General features: G+C 39.4%; 1 protein-coding gene and 1 long non-coding RNA gene across 8 annotated transcripts in view; one reads left to right on the top strand and one right to left on the bottom strand.

The window, feature by feature from the left end:
• The window catches only part of SGCD (sarcoglycan delta), a 1058523-nt gene that overhangs the window by 22644 nt on the left and 1019532 nt on the right, over positions 1-16347 (bottom strand). The gene's annotated exons all lie outside the window — the stretch shown is intronic.
• Positions 1-16347, top strand: part of LOC105611754 (uncharacterized) — a 206166-nt gene that overhangs the window by 180291 nt on the left and 9528 nt on the right. For 2 of the 3 annotated variants that reach the window (XR_009600711.1, XR_009600710.1), the window contains 4 exons: positions 8022-8091; positions 9006-9204; positions 11186-11350; positions 13555-13623. This is a non-coding gene — a long non-coding RNA (uncharacterized LOC105611754). Of the gene's footprint in view, positions 1-8021; positions 8092-9005; positions 9205-11185; positions 11364-13554; positions 13624-16347 lie in introns of all 3 variants that reach the window. The other variant, XR_006060004.2, reaches the window with a different exon arrangement.

Below are 16347 nucleotides of genomic sequence, written 5' to 3'. Positions count from 1 at the left end.
GCTCATGGTGCCTTGCTTCTGAGGACATTCCATACTTTTTGCCTCTGTGGCTTTCTGTGTGTTGGATCTTAGTTTGCTGAAGTTATCAGAGACCTACTTTTAAGGTGATTTTCTCTAGAGAGGGTTTGCATCTGTTTCCATTGGTCACTGATGCCACCTTAAGTTTGGGCCTAGTGTAAACTAATTTCTTTCCTTGAGGTCTCGGAACCAACCAGGTAATATGAATTCAGGCAGAGGGAGGCTCAATTTGAAGTTACCAAGCCTTGGAGAAATTTTTCTCTCCAGTGCTGAAGTTAAAAACTGGCTATTTCCCTTGCAATCCTCAGGGTGGAAAAGTCAGAGGAGGGCAAGACCAGGTAGGCTGAATTCTGTTTCATCTGTACATTGAGGGTTTGGTACATTGGGGTCCCATTTAAATCTGTGGTATCTCTAAATGGATTACTTCCATTCAGTGGACACTGAGATTTTTCTCATGTTCCCATGTTCCCTCAGTCCATAAAACAAGCTGAATTTCTTCTAGTTCAGTAAAATCTATAAAGTTATGGGTGATTTCCATGCTCAGATTACTTCTCTGGGGTCCTATGTTTTAGCTTTTGGACTGTGACTAATACATCATTTCTAGCTCATGAATACATTTAAAATATTTTAAAAATATTTTTGCCATTGGTTTTAATTCTTTTCAACCAGAACAACTGGTCAAAGGACTTGCACTACTCTACCACTGTACTCTAGAGGTCCAGGTTTCTGGCTTTTCAAATGATGGACTTGGAAACTGTAGAGTAAAATCAACTCTCCTTTAAAGGCTGGCAAATAATAATTATTTTCATTTCTTATGTTAAGAAATGTTTCTCAGTGTTTCCATTAAAAAAAATATTTTATATTGGAATATATTTGATTAACAATGTGTTAGTTTCCAGTGTATAGCAAAGTGCTTCACTTATACATATATATATTCTTTTTCAAATTCTTTTCCCATTTAGGTTATTACAGAGTACTGAGCAGAGTTCCTTGTGCTATACACTAGGCCTTTGTTAGTTACCTATTTTAAATATATCAGTGTGTACATGCCAATCCCAATCTATCCCTTCCCCACCCCCCTCACTCCCTCTGATAACTGTTTAAGTCTGTGAGTCTGTTTCTCTTTTGTAAATAAATTTATTTGTATCATTTTTAAGATTCTATATATAAGAGTTGGGCTTCCCTCATAGCTCAGTTGGTAAAGAATCTGCCTGCAATGCAGGAGACCTGGGTTCTATCCCTGGGTCGGGAAGATCCTCTGGAGAAGGAAATGGCAATCCTCTCCAGTGTTCTTGCCTGGAAAATCCCATGGACAGAGGAGCCTGGTGGGCTGCAGTCCATGGGGCCACAAGAGTTGGACACGACTTAGTGACTAAATCACCAAGAGGTTCTAGTGACTAGCTACATATAAGAGTTACAATGATATTTGTCTTTCTCTGATTTACTTAATTTAGTATGATAATCTCCAGGTGCATTTACGTTGCTGTAAATGGCATTATTTCATTCCATTTAACAGCTGAATAATATTCCATTGTGTATATATACCACATCTTCCTTATTCATCTGTAGATGGACACCTAGGTTGCTTCCACATCTTGGCTATTGTAAATAGTGCTTAAATGAACATTGGTATTCATGTATCTTTTCAAATTATGGTTTTCTCTGATATATGCCTAGGAGTGGGATTGCTGGATTATATAGCTCTATTTTTAGCTTTTTAAGGAGCCTCCATACTGTTCTCCTTAATGGTTGTAACAATTTACATTCTCATCAACAGTGTTTTCTCCACACTCTCTCTAGCATTTATTGTTTGAAGATTTTTTAATGATGGCCATTCTGACTAGTCTGAGGTGAAATCTCTCTTGATTTGCATATCTCTGATAATTATGTTGAGCATCTTGTCATGTGCTTCTTGGTCATTTGTATGTCCTCTTTGGAGAAATGTCTAGTTAGATCTTCCACCCATTTTTTATTAGGTTGCTTGTTCTTTTTGACATTGAGCCAGCTGAGCTGTTTGTAAGTTTTGGAGATTAATCCCTTGTTGATCCCATCATTTGCAAATATTTTCTGTGGGTTGTTTTTTCATTTTGTTTATGGTTTGCTGTGCAAAAGCTTTTGAGTTTAATTAGGATCCATTTGTTTCTTTTTGCTTTTATTTCCATTACTCTTGGAGAAGGATCAAAAAAGATATTTCTGTAATTTGTGTCAAAGTGTTCTGCCTATGTTTTCCTCTAAGAGTTTTATAGTATCTAGTCTTACATTTAGATCTTTAGTCCAATTTGAGTTTATTTTGTGTATGGTGTTAAACAATGTTCTAATTTCATTCTTTTATCAGTGCAAGAAAAGGAGATAGGAGTCTATGGTTATGCAGGTGAGAGAAGACTCATTCATCATCATACCCAAATCAGCATCAAGGATGATTTCTAGCGTTTGGTGATGGTCAGCCACAAAGATAGGGAACAATGTAAAAAGGACACTTACAGTGTCTTGTGAGTTGAGTGTTAGAGAAGTTGATTTGAATGTGTTTGAGAACATCAAATGACCGGGTGGATTACAGGGCTAGAAACGGAAAAGTGAGAGGCATGTTTGATCATGGTTGGTGTATATCTGTGTTGCTGTGGCAATGGTATAGTTGTTTATACACTCCAAAACAGTCCACTTCTATGGAGTGGCAGCTGAGTTGGTTTGGCTGGTGAGACTAGGAACTATTGTTCTGGCCAAGTCAGGATGGTGTCCTCTGAAATCATCTCTTTCTATAGCTGGGGACAAAGAAAAGTCCTGACCAGAGTCCAAAGTACCCAGACTCTCCTGGTTCCCCTCTGACTTGGTTTCGTAGGTCTAGTGCGGCCAGGGAATATGACAAGGAGAAAAACTGGTTGTGTCTCTTTGGTTAATAAAACCCTGGAAAGATGTTTTCTCTGTCAAAACCCGCTTTTTTCTGGCACATTTCTGCATGGATTTGAAACCTCCTCTTCTCTGCTCAAATTTCATTTCAAGGACTCGTGAAACATGGGGTGGTGATACTTGGGAATGCCATGAATCAAAAATACCCACAAAACTTTAAATGCTATCACAGGTCTGTTTTTAAATCTCAGAGAATAATTTATTTGCGCTTGGCATTATCAGTTTGTTCTCCCTGTTTCAAGCTCATTTTTTGTTGAAATTGTTTTTGTAGAAACAGTGATTATTTATCCAGATTTCTTGTTTTCATTTCCTTCATCATAAGTATCTACGTTAATCACTTCCAAACCGAGACAAGTGTTTAGATCATATTTTGTTCCCATCCTCAGAGAATGGAAACAGTGGCTTTTGTTACTTTGGGGAATGACCTTCGAAACATCATAAAAACCAAGTAATGTATGTGGTAACTGAAATAGAAGGTTAGCACCCCCGTCCTTCTTAGGAAACAAGATTCACAGTGACACCAACACCTAAAATGACTGTGTATGTTCTAAGTTTGAGGAAAAGTATAATACAAACTTATAATAGAAAGGAAAATGACTTAGAAAGAACTGGTGGGAGAGAACATAAAGTTTGTGGCATTTTAGTTAAAGAAACTGCTTTTAGGGAGTTCTTGGATTGGCTGATGTCAGGGACTAGGAAATTTCAATCTGGTAAGAACCACATGGGGGAGCTTTCAAAACCTGGGTCATGCCCACACAAACTAAATGAGAATGCTGAGACATTGATGTCATGATGGTTGAAAACCACTGCCTGAGCAGATCTATGCGTGAGTTGTAGCCAGACAACCTTTACTATGGAACCCTACCATCTTACTGATGAGAACAGAATAGTTAGTAATTCAGGCTGGGACCAGAGCAGCTAAGTTGATAAATGGAAACCTCAGTGCCTACTTAATGGGCCCATTGTACTATCTGAGCAACTGCATTTCTCTGTTGCTTATCCAATGATATTATATATATGAAACTTCAATCAGTGGGATTTCGTTACTCAAAGAATGTGTATAACTGTCAAATAATTTCTTCATTGATCTTAAGTTCATTAGCTCTCACTGAATCTTTAAGAGCTCAAAGTTGAATTTCTATTTAAAGAAAAGTGCTTTAAAAATCACTCCCATATTTCAGTTGGGCTATTTGAGAAACACTAATGAACCAACAGTAATTCTCAAGAACCTGATTTGAATCAGTGTAATGGGCCATTTAAATTAACGCTGAGAGAGATTTTGATACTTGACAACTTTCAGAGCCTAGTATTGGGTTCCATCATGTTAAACACCGTGGCCCATTCTATTGTCAACTTGAAAATTCATAATTGAATTTTCAACTGATGGGATAATTTTAAACTGAAAATCTTAAATTTTCAGTTGATGTGACATCTGACTTCAGTTTCCTAAAAACCACTGTGACTCACCCTGTATTTTTGAGTCATTCTTTTACATAGCCCGATTCAAAGTAACCTCAGAGGTCTCAAATGAAAGCCCAATGTCAAGTTTTAGCAACATAATGAGATTCACATGCCATTAGCAAATGCATATTTTAAGCCCTGCATATTGGGTGCTTTTCATATACTTAATACCGTCTGGTATTCACTACCAGCCCCAGGGAGATTCAGAGAGGTCGGATGTCATGCTCCATTCTCAATGTCTGCATCTCCATTCTTTTCCTGCAAATAGGTTCATCAGTATCTTTTCTACATTCTGTTCAGTCAAGTTCAGTTCAGTCGCTCAATCTTGTCCGACTCTTTGCGACCCCATGGACTGCAGCATGCAGGGCCTCCCTGTCCATCACCAACTGCTGGAGTTCACTCAGACTCATGTCCATTGAGTCAGCAATGCCATCCAACCATTTCAGCCTCTGTCGTCCCCTTCGCTTTCCGCCTTCAATCTTTCCCAGCATCAGGATCTTTTCCAATGAGTCAGCTCTTCACATCAGGTGGCCAAAGTATTGGAGTTTCAGCTTCAACATCAGTCCTTCCAATGAATATTCAGGACTGATCTCCTTTAGGATGGACTGGTTGGATCTCCTTGCAGTCCAAGGGAGTCTCTAGAGTCTTTTCCAACACCACAGTTCAAAAGCCTCAACTCTTTGGCCCTTTCTTTATAGTCCAACTCTCACATCCATATGTGACTACTGGAAAAACCATATACCCTTGACTAGATGGACCTTTGTTGGCAAAGTAATGTCTCTGCTTTTTAATATGCTGTTTAGGTTGGTCATAACTTTCCTTCCAAGGAGCAAGCATCTTTTAATTTCATGGCTGCAGTCACCATCTACAGTGATTTTAGAGTCCAAAAAAAAAATGTCAGTCACTGTTGCCATTGTTTCCCCATCTATTTGCCATGAAGTGATGGGACCAGAAGCCATGATCTTAGTTTTCTGAATGTTGAACTTTAAGCCAACTTTTTCACTCTCTTCCTCTTTCACTTTCATCAAGAGGCTCTTTAGTTCTTCTTCAATTTCTGCCCTAAGGGCGGTGTCATCTGCATATCTGAGGTTATTGGTATTTCTCCCGGCAATCTTGATTCCAGCTTGTGCTTCTTCCAGCCCAGCATTTCTCATGATGTACTCTGCATATAAGTTAAATAAGCAAGGTGACAATATACAGCCTTGACGTACTCCTTTTCCTATTTGGAACCAGTCTGTTGTTCCATGTTCAGTTCTAACTGTTGCTTCCTGACCTGCATATAGGTTTCTCAAGAGGCAGGTCTGGTGGTCTGGTATTCCCATCTCTTTCAGAATTTTCCACAGTTTATTGTGATCCACACAGTTAAAGGCTTTGGTATAGTCAATAAAGCAGAAATAGATGTTTTTCTGAAACTCTCTTGCTTTTTTGATGAGCCAGGGGATGTAGGCAATTTGATCTCTGGTTCCTCTGCCTTTTCTAAAACCAGCTTGAACATCTGGAAGTTCACGGTTCACGTATTGTTGAAGCCTGGCTTGGAGAAGTTTGAGAATTACTTTACTAGTGTGTGAGATGAGTGCAATTGTGCAGTAGTTTGAGCATTCTTTGGCATTGCCTTTCTTTGGGATTGGAATGAAAACTGACCTTTTCCAATCCTGTGGTGACTGCTGAGTTTTGTGTTAATATATGATACCTGTTTTTCTCTAACTTACTTTACTCAGTATAATAGGCTCTAGGTTTATCCACCTTACTATCACTGAGTCAAATTCATTCCTTTTTATGGCTGGGTAATATTCCATTCTATAGGTACCACAACTTATTTATCCATTCATCTGTTGATGGACATCTAGGTTACTTTCATGTTCTGGCTATTGTAAATAGTGCTGCAATGAACACTGGGGTACAAGTGTCTTTTGTGGACACAGTTGAAGGAGAGGGTAGAATGAATTTGGAAAGTAGCATTAGCATATATATATTACCATGTGTAAAATAGACAATAAGTGGGAAGCTGCTGTATAGCACAGGGATCCCAACCTGGTGCTCTGTGATGATATTGAGGGATAGGATGGAGGCTGAAGGAGGAAGGTACATTTAGTTATGACCAATTTGTGATGTTGTACAGCAGAAACCAATACAACATTGTAAAGCAATTTTCGTCCAATTTAGAAAAGTGTAAGTAGGGGATCGCACCATTTTCTGTTAAAGTCTCAAAGGGAAACTAAGTAAAATTCATCCATTTCTTAAAAAAAAAAAATGTCATGGTCCAGGCCACATGCCTAGAGAGTTGTAGATCAAACCCAAGCACCCTGATTCCTGGTTAGTCCACGGTGCTGGTCATTGAAAATTAGTTCCATGTACTGGGTGGAGGTCTCACCCAGTAACTTGTGATGTAATATGGAGTCTCCATAGTGGTACTCCACATTATAAAACAAGCACCCTAGTTATCCTGAGGTTTTCTTCAACAAGACCTTCCTGTGGACTTGAGACCTCCCTGTGCCCTTGGACAGCTGGTAGAGCCACTTGTCCATCCTCCACTATGCTCCTTGGTATGTCTGTTCCCTTCTCACCCTTCAGTCAGTGACCTCCCTGCAGGCCACTGAAGACAATTTGTAATTACTTGTCTGTTTCCCTGTTTCAGTCTCTTTCTTGCTCTAGACTAAACTCTACAAAGGTAGTAATTATACTATATTTATGCCCAGCATCAAGAATGTTACCTGGCATTTAATAATTATTTGTTGAATCGGTGTCCCTCTTAGATTCTATTACCTAGCATTGAATACAGTGCTGTGAGTATGTTCTGAGTAAGATCCAAGACAAAAAAACAAAAACACTCTTCCCTTACCATCTTGTTATGATTCTGGACAATTTATTATTGCAGTCTAATAACATTAAATTGGAGGTCACATGAGCGTTCATACTGAGTTTAGACCCAAACCAAATTTTATATCTCTCTCTCCCTCAGTTTGTGGCCCATTTTGCTAGTAACTACCCCATTCTGACTTGTTCTATTAGGGTTGTAGTTGGTTTCATATAATATGTTCCTTTTAGATTGTCCATGAAGGCCATAGCTCCCCCTCTTAAAATATTTTAATCTTTCTTGGATAGGAATAAAGGATAATGTTTAAAGCTTGAGCTTTAGAATCATGATTTTGAGTCCAAGCACCTCCATCTGATGGGTGTTTGATTAAAACAGAAAAAAAGGCTTACCTACTTTTCCAAAGTTTTTATTGAATTTGTTACAATACTGCTTCTGTTTTATGTTTTGTTTCTTTTGGCCCTGAAGCATGTGGGATCTTAGCTCCTCGACCAGAGGTCAAACCAGCAACCCCTACACAGCAAAATCTTCACTGGACTGCCAGGGAAGTCCCTAACTAAGCCTTTTTGAGGCTCAGCAGTTTCTCATATTCTGTAGGGATGAGAGTATCTCCCTCCCAAGACTGTTAGGAAGCTTAAATGTGCAAATATAGATGATGACGTTTTCATCAAGTACATAGGCTGTGGTGATAGGTGATAGCTTATATTACTGTATTTATCCAGATAAAAATGAAATACCTATTCATTTCCACTCCTAAACTGGTTAGAATAGATGATTCCTCCCTCCCCTAAACCCCTCAGGTTTCTTAACATTTCATTATCCATAGGAGACATCTTGGTTTACACAGTGGCCCCATGCAGACTTTGAAAAGAGCTTGGATGTCAAAAATTTCAAAGGTAAGTGACTTAGAAGTCCATTTTTCTTCCATACTCTATTTTTCCTGTTTTACTAAAATGTCAGTGACTTTGAGAGGGGAAAACTCTTGACAGGTTTGGGTAGAATTTGTCAGTTAGTTACTTCTGCCAGAGGTAAAAACTGATCACAAATATTGTGCATTAGGAATCTAACATGGGCTTCTGAATGGTGATCAGATGCTTGGATTTTGCAGGAAATCGCTTCTCACAACCTGAGGTTCCCAAGTTGACTGCATATAAAACTACAGACATCATAATTGCTCTTTCCAGAGAAACTCTCTAGTTCTGCATCCTACCATCTCCAAAATATTATATTCCTTTCATTTGGAGATTCTTTCTCAAGTGAGATAAAAACCAAGTAATTGATTTGCATATCAAAGAAATGATGAACATTTCCACACTATTAATGAGTAATAACTTTCAAGTCTTTTCAATAAGACCTAATGTTCTCAGGACGTTTAACGACCCGTGCAGCTAACCTGACCCCATGTGCAACAAAGAGCTAAGCTGTCAGTTATTTTAATTAATAATGAAAATTAAGAAATATTATTTAGATTTCGCCTTTAAATGAAATCACTAGCTTTGATCAGAATTGGAAGTAAGTTCAGCCCCTTTGCATTAACTTGCTACACGGCATGGGGACCTGGTCTCTTGCACACAATGAGGCGACGGGGGCAGCAGAGGGAAGGCTGCCTTGCTCAGCCCTAAAATATACCTCATTACAGATTTTGGAAGATGAACAGCAAATGAGTGTGTTACCTGACATGATTATCATGAAAGAGCTCTCCTACCCTGCTACCCTGAGTGAGGTTGTCACGATATCTTCATCCTCAGTGCTAACAGTCAGTAGACATCTTAAAGAATTCTCTGTATCTGTTTGTTTACATGTTGTACAGGAAAACTCTGGGCTTCCCAGGTGGCTGAAGTGGTAAAGAATCTGTGTGCAAGTGGAGGCAATCCCCTACGGGGGGAAGTGGCAACCCACTCCAGTATTCTTGCCAGGATGATTACAGTCCATGGGGTCATAAAGAGCTGGATACGAGTGAAGCAACTGAGCATGCATCCACGAGAACCTCTATCTGTGGGGACCTACAGGTGAGCTACATAGTTCCTAGAAGACTAAAAAGTGAAAGTTAATGTTTCATATGTGAATAACTATGCTTAATTCAAGTTTAATTTTATAAAAGATAATTCATATGAAAGTATAGCTAAAAAATATTGCATACGTACCATGTGTTCTAGGAACTGTGCTCAGTAAAACAATTCTAGAAGGAAGTCATTACAGCATTATTGTTAATGATCCTAGTTTGAAAGTGAGTTTTGGAGGGGATGATAAGCCTAAGGTTACATCACTAGGAGGAAGCAGCAGAGATGTTTCAACCGCAGCTCTCGCACCAGAAAGCATACTTCTAAATGCTACTCTAAAACTGCCTTTATTGACTGCGAATGAACATTACAGTAACAGGATGAAGTGTTAGGGCTTGGGGCTAAAAGTAAATTATAATAAAAACTTACGGAGCACTTTGTGTTGAAAGGCATTTTAGATAATGTGTGTCTGTTCAGTTGCTCAGTTGTGTCTGACTCTTTGCGACCCTTTGGACTGTAGGCTCCTCTGTCTATGGGATTTTCTAAACATGTACGTTACCATGTGTAAAATAGATAGCTAATAGAAATTTGCTGTATGACTCAGCAAAATCGAACTGGGGCACTGTAACAACCTAGAGGGGAGGGAGGTGGGAGGGGACATATGTATACCTATAGCTGATTCATGTTGAGGTTTGGCAGAAAACAAAACAATACTGCACAGCAATTATCCTTTAATTAAAAATAGATACATTTAATTAAAAAACACTGGAGTGATTACCATTTTCCTCCTCCAGAGGATGTTCTGAACTGAGGGATCTGACCCACATCTCCTGCATTGCAAGTGGAGTCTTGACCTGCTGAGCCATTGTGGAAACCCTTTAGATAACATAGATTTAAAGTGAATGGTTTTCTATATGGTTTTAATTGAAATTTTCTATTCTGGGTCCAGCCATAAAATAAATAAGCTAGTTAATATCTAGTTTACATACTTTGGAATTTTTCACAGCTCATTTTAGGGATCCCCTTTTAGTCAAAATAATACCATCAGTTCAGTTCAGTTGCTCAGTCGTGTCCGACTCTTTGTGACCCCATGAACTGCAGCACGCCAGGCCTCCCTGTCCATCACCAACTCCCAGAGTTCACTCAGACTCACGTCCATCGAGTCAGTGATGCCATCCAGCCATCTCATCCTCTGTCGTCCCCCTTCTCCTCCTGCCCCCAATCCCTCCTAGAAATAGTTTTGAAAGCAAAATGGAGAGGGGCCAGTGGTTCTTTCTTGGGCTCAGAGTAGTTAGCTTGGGGATTATGTGGGAACCGGTGGCTGAACAAACCAGAGGGCATATTTAATAATGATGATGCTATGTACTGGGGCTTTCCTGGTGGCTCAAATGGTAAAGAATCTGCCTGCAATGTAAGAGACCTGGGCTTGATCCCTGGGTTGGGAAGATCCCCTGGAGAAGGGAATGGCAGCCCACTCCAGTATTCTTGCCTGGGAAATCCCATGGACTGCGGAGCCTAGTGGGCTACAGTCCACAGGGTTGCAAAGACGGACACAACTGAGTGACTAACGCTTTCACTATATACTGAACACCTATTATGCTTTTGGATTTTCACATGGTCTAGGGAATCCTTAGGACTTCCTAAACAGTATGCGGTAGAATTCCTGTTAAACAAATGAGGTTCCGTAAAGTGGAATGATCCGTGCAAGGCTACCCAGGTATTGACTCTCAGAGGTGGGACTCAGGTAACCAGGACCATTTGGCTTCAAGATAGCCTTCTCAAAGCCTTCCACTGAATTATTATCATAGAGGATTCATACTTTTCTGTGGGGCACAGGACCCACTAAAAGTCCAGTGTTTCTTTGACATTTCTCGCATGTATCTTTGAAAGGAATATAATTTAGTGCATTTTGTAGTATAAAATATCCCTATTTACTGGAAAAACAGTGATTTAATGTATAATTGTCTGATTTCTACCTTAAAATTTTTAGGCAAAACATTCTCCGGGAAGATATGTCAACTTTGTCCTATGCTGTTCTGAATCCTAATTTGAGAAGCACAGCACTGAAATAAACAGAGTAAGGAGACACAGAACTTGGAGCCTGACATTCCACACAGTGCCTGTATGATCTCGGATAAGAGCTCACCTTCCCCAGGTATAAAATAAAGGTAATGAGGATTCTAACAGTCACTTTATAGAGCTAGGATTATATAGCACAGGTCTGAACTATTCTATCATGATACAGTTGTGATAGGCAGAGAAAAGTTCGTGAAGATGGCTTGATTATCAGGGATGTAGAAAGAGAATTATTTAATTCACTTCCCTTCTGCCATTGTTTTGCTATTTCAGTTGGGCCTCTGTTAAAAGCATGATTTTATCTTAATCTGCAGATGGCTTTGGGGATTATTTTGCTCTCAACAAACTGAGATGAGGAACTAAGTAGGATTGTATTACTCTGTATAAGTAACTCACAAAGTCATAAAACTCTCAGAATAATTATTGATCTGTTTTTAACCTCACAGACTTTAGTTGGGAGTGAAAAGGTCTTTACAGTCATGGCTAGTATTGAGAAGGGTGCACATTTCTCTGTTTTTCATGCTCTTGTTTATTTTCGTCACATAACAAAATGGAAATGGGGGAAAAATGCTGGTAAAAAACTACCTTTGATTTTACAGTGCAATTTAAATAAAAGCACACCCTGGAACTCAAGATGTCTCCTCAAAGGCTCAGGATAGCAAGACCCTGAGAGAGATGGGAATCATACTAAGCGTACTAAGTATATCATTCGTTGTGGAGAAGGAAACAGTAAGCCACTCCAGTATTCTTGCCTGGAGAATCCCGTGGACAGAGAAGCCTGGCAGGCTGCAGCCCATGGGATCACAAGAGTCAGACACGGCTTAGTGACTAAACCACCACAGCATTCACTGAGTGTCTCTTGTATAACAAGAATTTGTTTAAAGCCTTTGTGTACATCAACTTGTGCAATGCTTTCTAAAATCCTAAGGCATCTGTCTGTCATAATGGCCATTCAGCCAAAGTGCCAGACCTTGAAGCCCAGTCTCTTAGGACCTTGCTCCAAACCATTAGAAACATTCTGTTCATATGTGTGGGCGACTGTCTTTTGAGGGATATAGAATAAACCAGGGTTTTGTCATAAGGAAGATCATGAGAACAGAGAGGTATAATGAGAAGGTCTAGACCCCACAGGAAAGCCAATAGCATAATAAGAGGCTATCCTTTCTTCAGAGTCACAAAAAAGTAAAAACTTCTTAGAAAAATCCAAGAATGATATGTAGTATATACCATATTCTGATGCAAAATCTTTATACGGTGCACATCTCTCTGCTAACAATAGTGTTTATCAAGATTATTTATTATAAGGCATTAAAATAAATCTTTTTTTTCAATTACTTTCTAATGAAATGTACCAATTACCTTTTGAATGGTGACATATGGCTGCAGTCTATTCCAATGGGGATAAATCTTGCTTATACAAGGTTTCAAGGGCTCCCTCCTGAACTACATTAATTACCGATGTAAACAAAGACAGAGGATTATCATCGTATTTATCGATAAATCCTGAACTTCACTGCAATATAGTTCCCCAGGTTTGACAACATTAATCATCAGGTAATATGGTGCTAACCTACAATAAAAGGGATGTTTCTGCAACCCAGCTGATTTTAGAGCATGTTTATTAATGTCATTGAATCCTGGGGTAATTGGATAAGGTCACATGCTGTTGCGCACAGTGAAGTTGAAAAAATAATGCTCTTAGGTAACTAGTGGGCCACCTGTTGGCTAACAAATGAATAACTACTATTTCAAAGAGGCAGGCTTTTACTAAGGCTAAGTCTTTGAAGCGGCTCCATCTCTTACAAAAACTCTGTCCTTATAGGCTATTATCTAAGTAAGAAATTAGGAGGGGAGACATGAAGAAAGTATCATGACTATGAGAAGCCCCAGTATCCGAGCAAAGAAAAATCTATCCACCTTGGTCAACTGCTTCCTTCCCATTCTATGGTATCAGGCCACCACAGGTTTTAGAAAAGACTTTGGTATTTGTCAGGAAGTCATTTTTCTTTCTTTCTGATGATCTTTTGGTTTTCAAAAAGTTCTCCAAGCTTTGGTTTAGCCTCTGCCATCTGACGATAATATTAGTACAGACCTTACAGGCTTTGGGGGAGGATTAAATGAGATACTGATGGTAAAACACTGAGAACAGTCCCTGGAACATTTTGAGTTCAAAGATGTTAGCTATTTGTCAATGCAGTCAAGTAACTTCATAAGATAAAGCGAAAATTTTCACTTGTTCTGATCTCCTCAAACTGCCTTCTTTCTGTATTTTTACTTTGAAAGGAAACTTCTATAAAAGAAGGTGATTCATCAAGTGAACTACATTGATTACCTTCCCTGTTGGCCAGTGAGGTAGGTAATTTATACATATAATCTTACTTAGTCTGTGGCTTAAAATATATAATATTGTTATTGTTTATGGAATGAGATAGATAGAGGAAGAAAAAGGATCTATTTACCTTATAGAAAATACAGGTAAGCAACAGAGATGGGATTCGAAGTTAACTCTAATTCAAGGTTTTTATTCTTTGCAGTATGCTTAAGTATATACTAGCATTTATGTACCTGGAAATACCACTATTCTGACATTATCATGTCATCTGAATTTTTACCAACATTTTGAATCACTCTGTCTTTGAGAATTGACCAGAGGATAGTATTGGTCTGTCTGCATTCTATCACATCTGCCATTAATCAAATATTAATTAAATATAGAGCACTGTTCTAAAGAAATTTACTAGTTTATGTACTGTTGCTGCTGCAAGTTGCTTCAGTCGTGTCCGACTCTGTGCGACCCCATAGATGGCAGCCCACCAGGCTCCCCCGTCCCTGGGATTCTCCAGGCAAGAACACTGGAGTGGGTTGCCACTTGCTTCTCCAATGCATGAAAGTAAAAAGTGAAGTTGCTCAGTCGTGTCCAACTCCTTGTGACCCCATGGACTGCAGCCTGTGCTAAGTGTTGAGACTATATAATTAAGTACTATTTAAGAGATTCTTTTAGGGAAAATTGAGGCACAGAAAGGTTAAACAACTTGCAAATGGTCACATAACTAAAGTAGCAGCCAAACTTGAATCTGAACCCAAGCACTCTGGTTCTAAAATTGGCACTCATTACACTGCCTCACCTGGAGAAGACAAACCTGTAAACTTACAGCTGAAATATGGTAGCAAGAACATTGATTGTAAGAGAAGTCAGACAAGGTAGAGGATATGATGTGGGAGTGGGGAGCTTGGGAAAATCTCCCAAGGAGAAAGTAATAGGAGATGGGGATTTCTTCAGGCAGAGCAAGCATAAGGAGTGTGTTATGCATGAAGAATAGGGTGAGGTGGAGATGGATAGTGGTGAAATAGGGGCTGAAGAGGTGAAAAAGGCCTTTGGGACCAAGAAAGGGGTGTGGAATCTGTCCTCTGAAGGGTCTTTAACTGGGAGTGATGTGGTGGGATGTGTTTGGAGAGACTATCTGGCTTAAAATATTACAAGGAGTGGCAGGCAGGTTAGAAGGGCTGATACAGAGGGAGAAAATGCCATCCAGATTGATGTCTTTATGTTGTCATTTACTGAGCATGACAACACAGGATGGAGGCAGATGGAACTTAGGGGCTGGCTCGTGGCACTCTCAGGAAAGAAGAGTGTCTGAGTGGGCAATTGTATTAGCGTCTGAGGTTCACCACCCTCACAGGTCTTTGAAAAAGAAATAAAAATGCAAATAGGTCTAAAATATTTCAGGGATTTTCAGAATTTTTAAGCATAGCCACCTTCAAGATGGATTACATAAAAATCAGACACAAGACAAGATCAAACAGTGACACAAATACAATTGAGAGGTGTAAAATTCTTGGGGAGATGACTAGAATTTGAAAAGGAAATATGAAGATCCAGTACCAGGTTTTATTAGATGCCAGGAAAATGAGAGTTAGAAAATATGGTAGACAGGAGCCATAAGATTAATAATTAACCAAGGAGAAATATGGATGTACAAATTAATACCCATCAAGATAATTAAGAGTTGATTGTAAAGCAGAGAGCTTTTGTTCCCTTCACAAATTGGATGAGCGTTAATTATACTGTGTTGCAGACATGTTAGTCAATTGGTCAGGCCTGTTTCTGTCCTTTCTCAGAAACTCTGCCCCTGCAGCCTCTGCAGTGGGCTGTTGAAGAAAGATGCCCTGGGCTGGCATGTTTGTACTAGGGTCGGCACATGTTGCAAGATGTGTCAATATGCTTTTTTCCCTGGAGACTTGGAGTTGATTATGGGACTAGCCTGTCTCTGTTGACCACTCTGATTAGGACTGAGGTGGCCAGTTTGTTGTATCTACAACAGAAGCAGGGAATACTTATGTACAGAGAAAGGATAATTGCCTTACTTCCAGATGGCGTCCACCTACCTTTCGATTTTATCTGATATTCCTGCGTCTTATAAACAATTGATTCTGTACTAAGACCACCTCTTAATAAATCCAGAAGCTCAGAACAGGGTGTCTCTAGTCCAACCTTCCAAGGATAAATTGCATGCCGCTCCTTGATCTAGCATGATCCTTCCTTGCCATAGCCAAAATCATTCTGAGTGTTGTCATTCTAGATAATTCCTTAGAAATCCAGACTTATCAATACTCCCATTGTTTCATCTCAGACATTCAAACTCAACATGTGCCCACTTTAACCATGGCCTTTCCTCTCCAGATCTGGCTTTGTCATGGTGTTGGCTAGGCCAGTGAGTGGCACTGCCACTCTTGATCAGTACCTAGGATGCATTCTTGCTACAGCAGAAGGCCTGTGGAGCAATGCGTGAAAACCTTATTAAAAATGAGCATCCTGGCAGAAGAATCTTAGAGCAGTTATATTTTACCACAATACGCACACAAAAATACATTCTCAGCAAGGCTCATTTGGAGATCTCAAGCTGGAGGATATTTAAGGAGAGAGATTTCACAAATATATCCAGATCTTTCCTGAAGGATGGGCTTGTGTTGATTTCTATGTGGTTCTGTCTATGCAGATGAGGTCTATATGTTTTCAGGAAGTCATAAATGAGTACTTATCCTCTAAAAATAACCCTTTAAAATGCCAACACAGAG

The sequence above is a fragment of the Ovis aries genome, chromosome 5 (genome assembly GCF_016772045.2).
Source record: "Ovis aries strain OAR_USU_Benz2616 breed Rambouillet chromosome 5, ARS-UI_Ramb_v3.0, whole genome shotgun sequence".
NCBI classification, from domain to species: Eukaryota; Metazoa; Chordata; class Mammalia; order Artiodactyla; family Bovidae; genus Ovis; species Ovis aries.
Note: the sequence above shows the minus strand (reverse complement) of the source record. Positions and strands in the feature narration are given on the sequence as shown.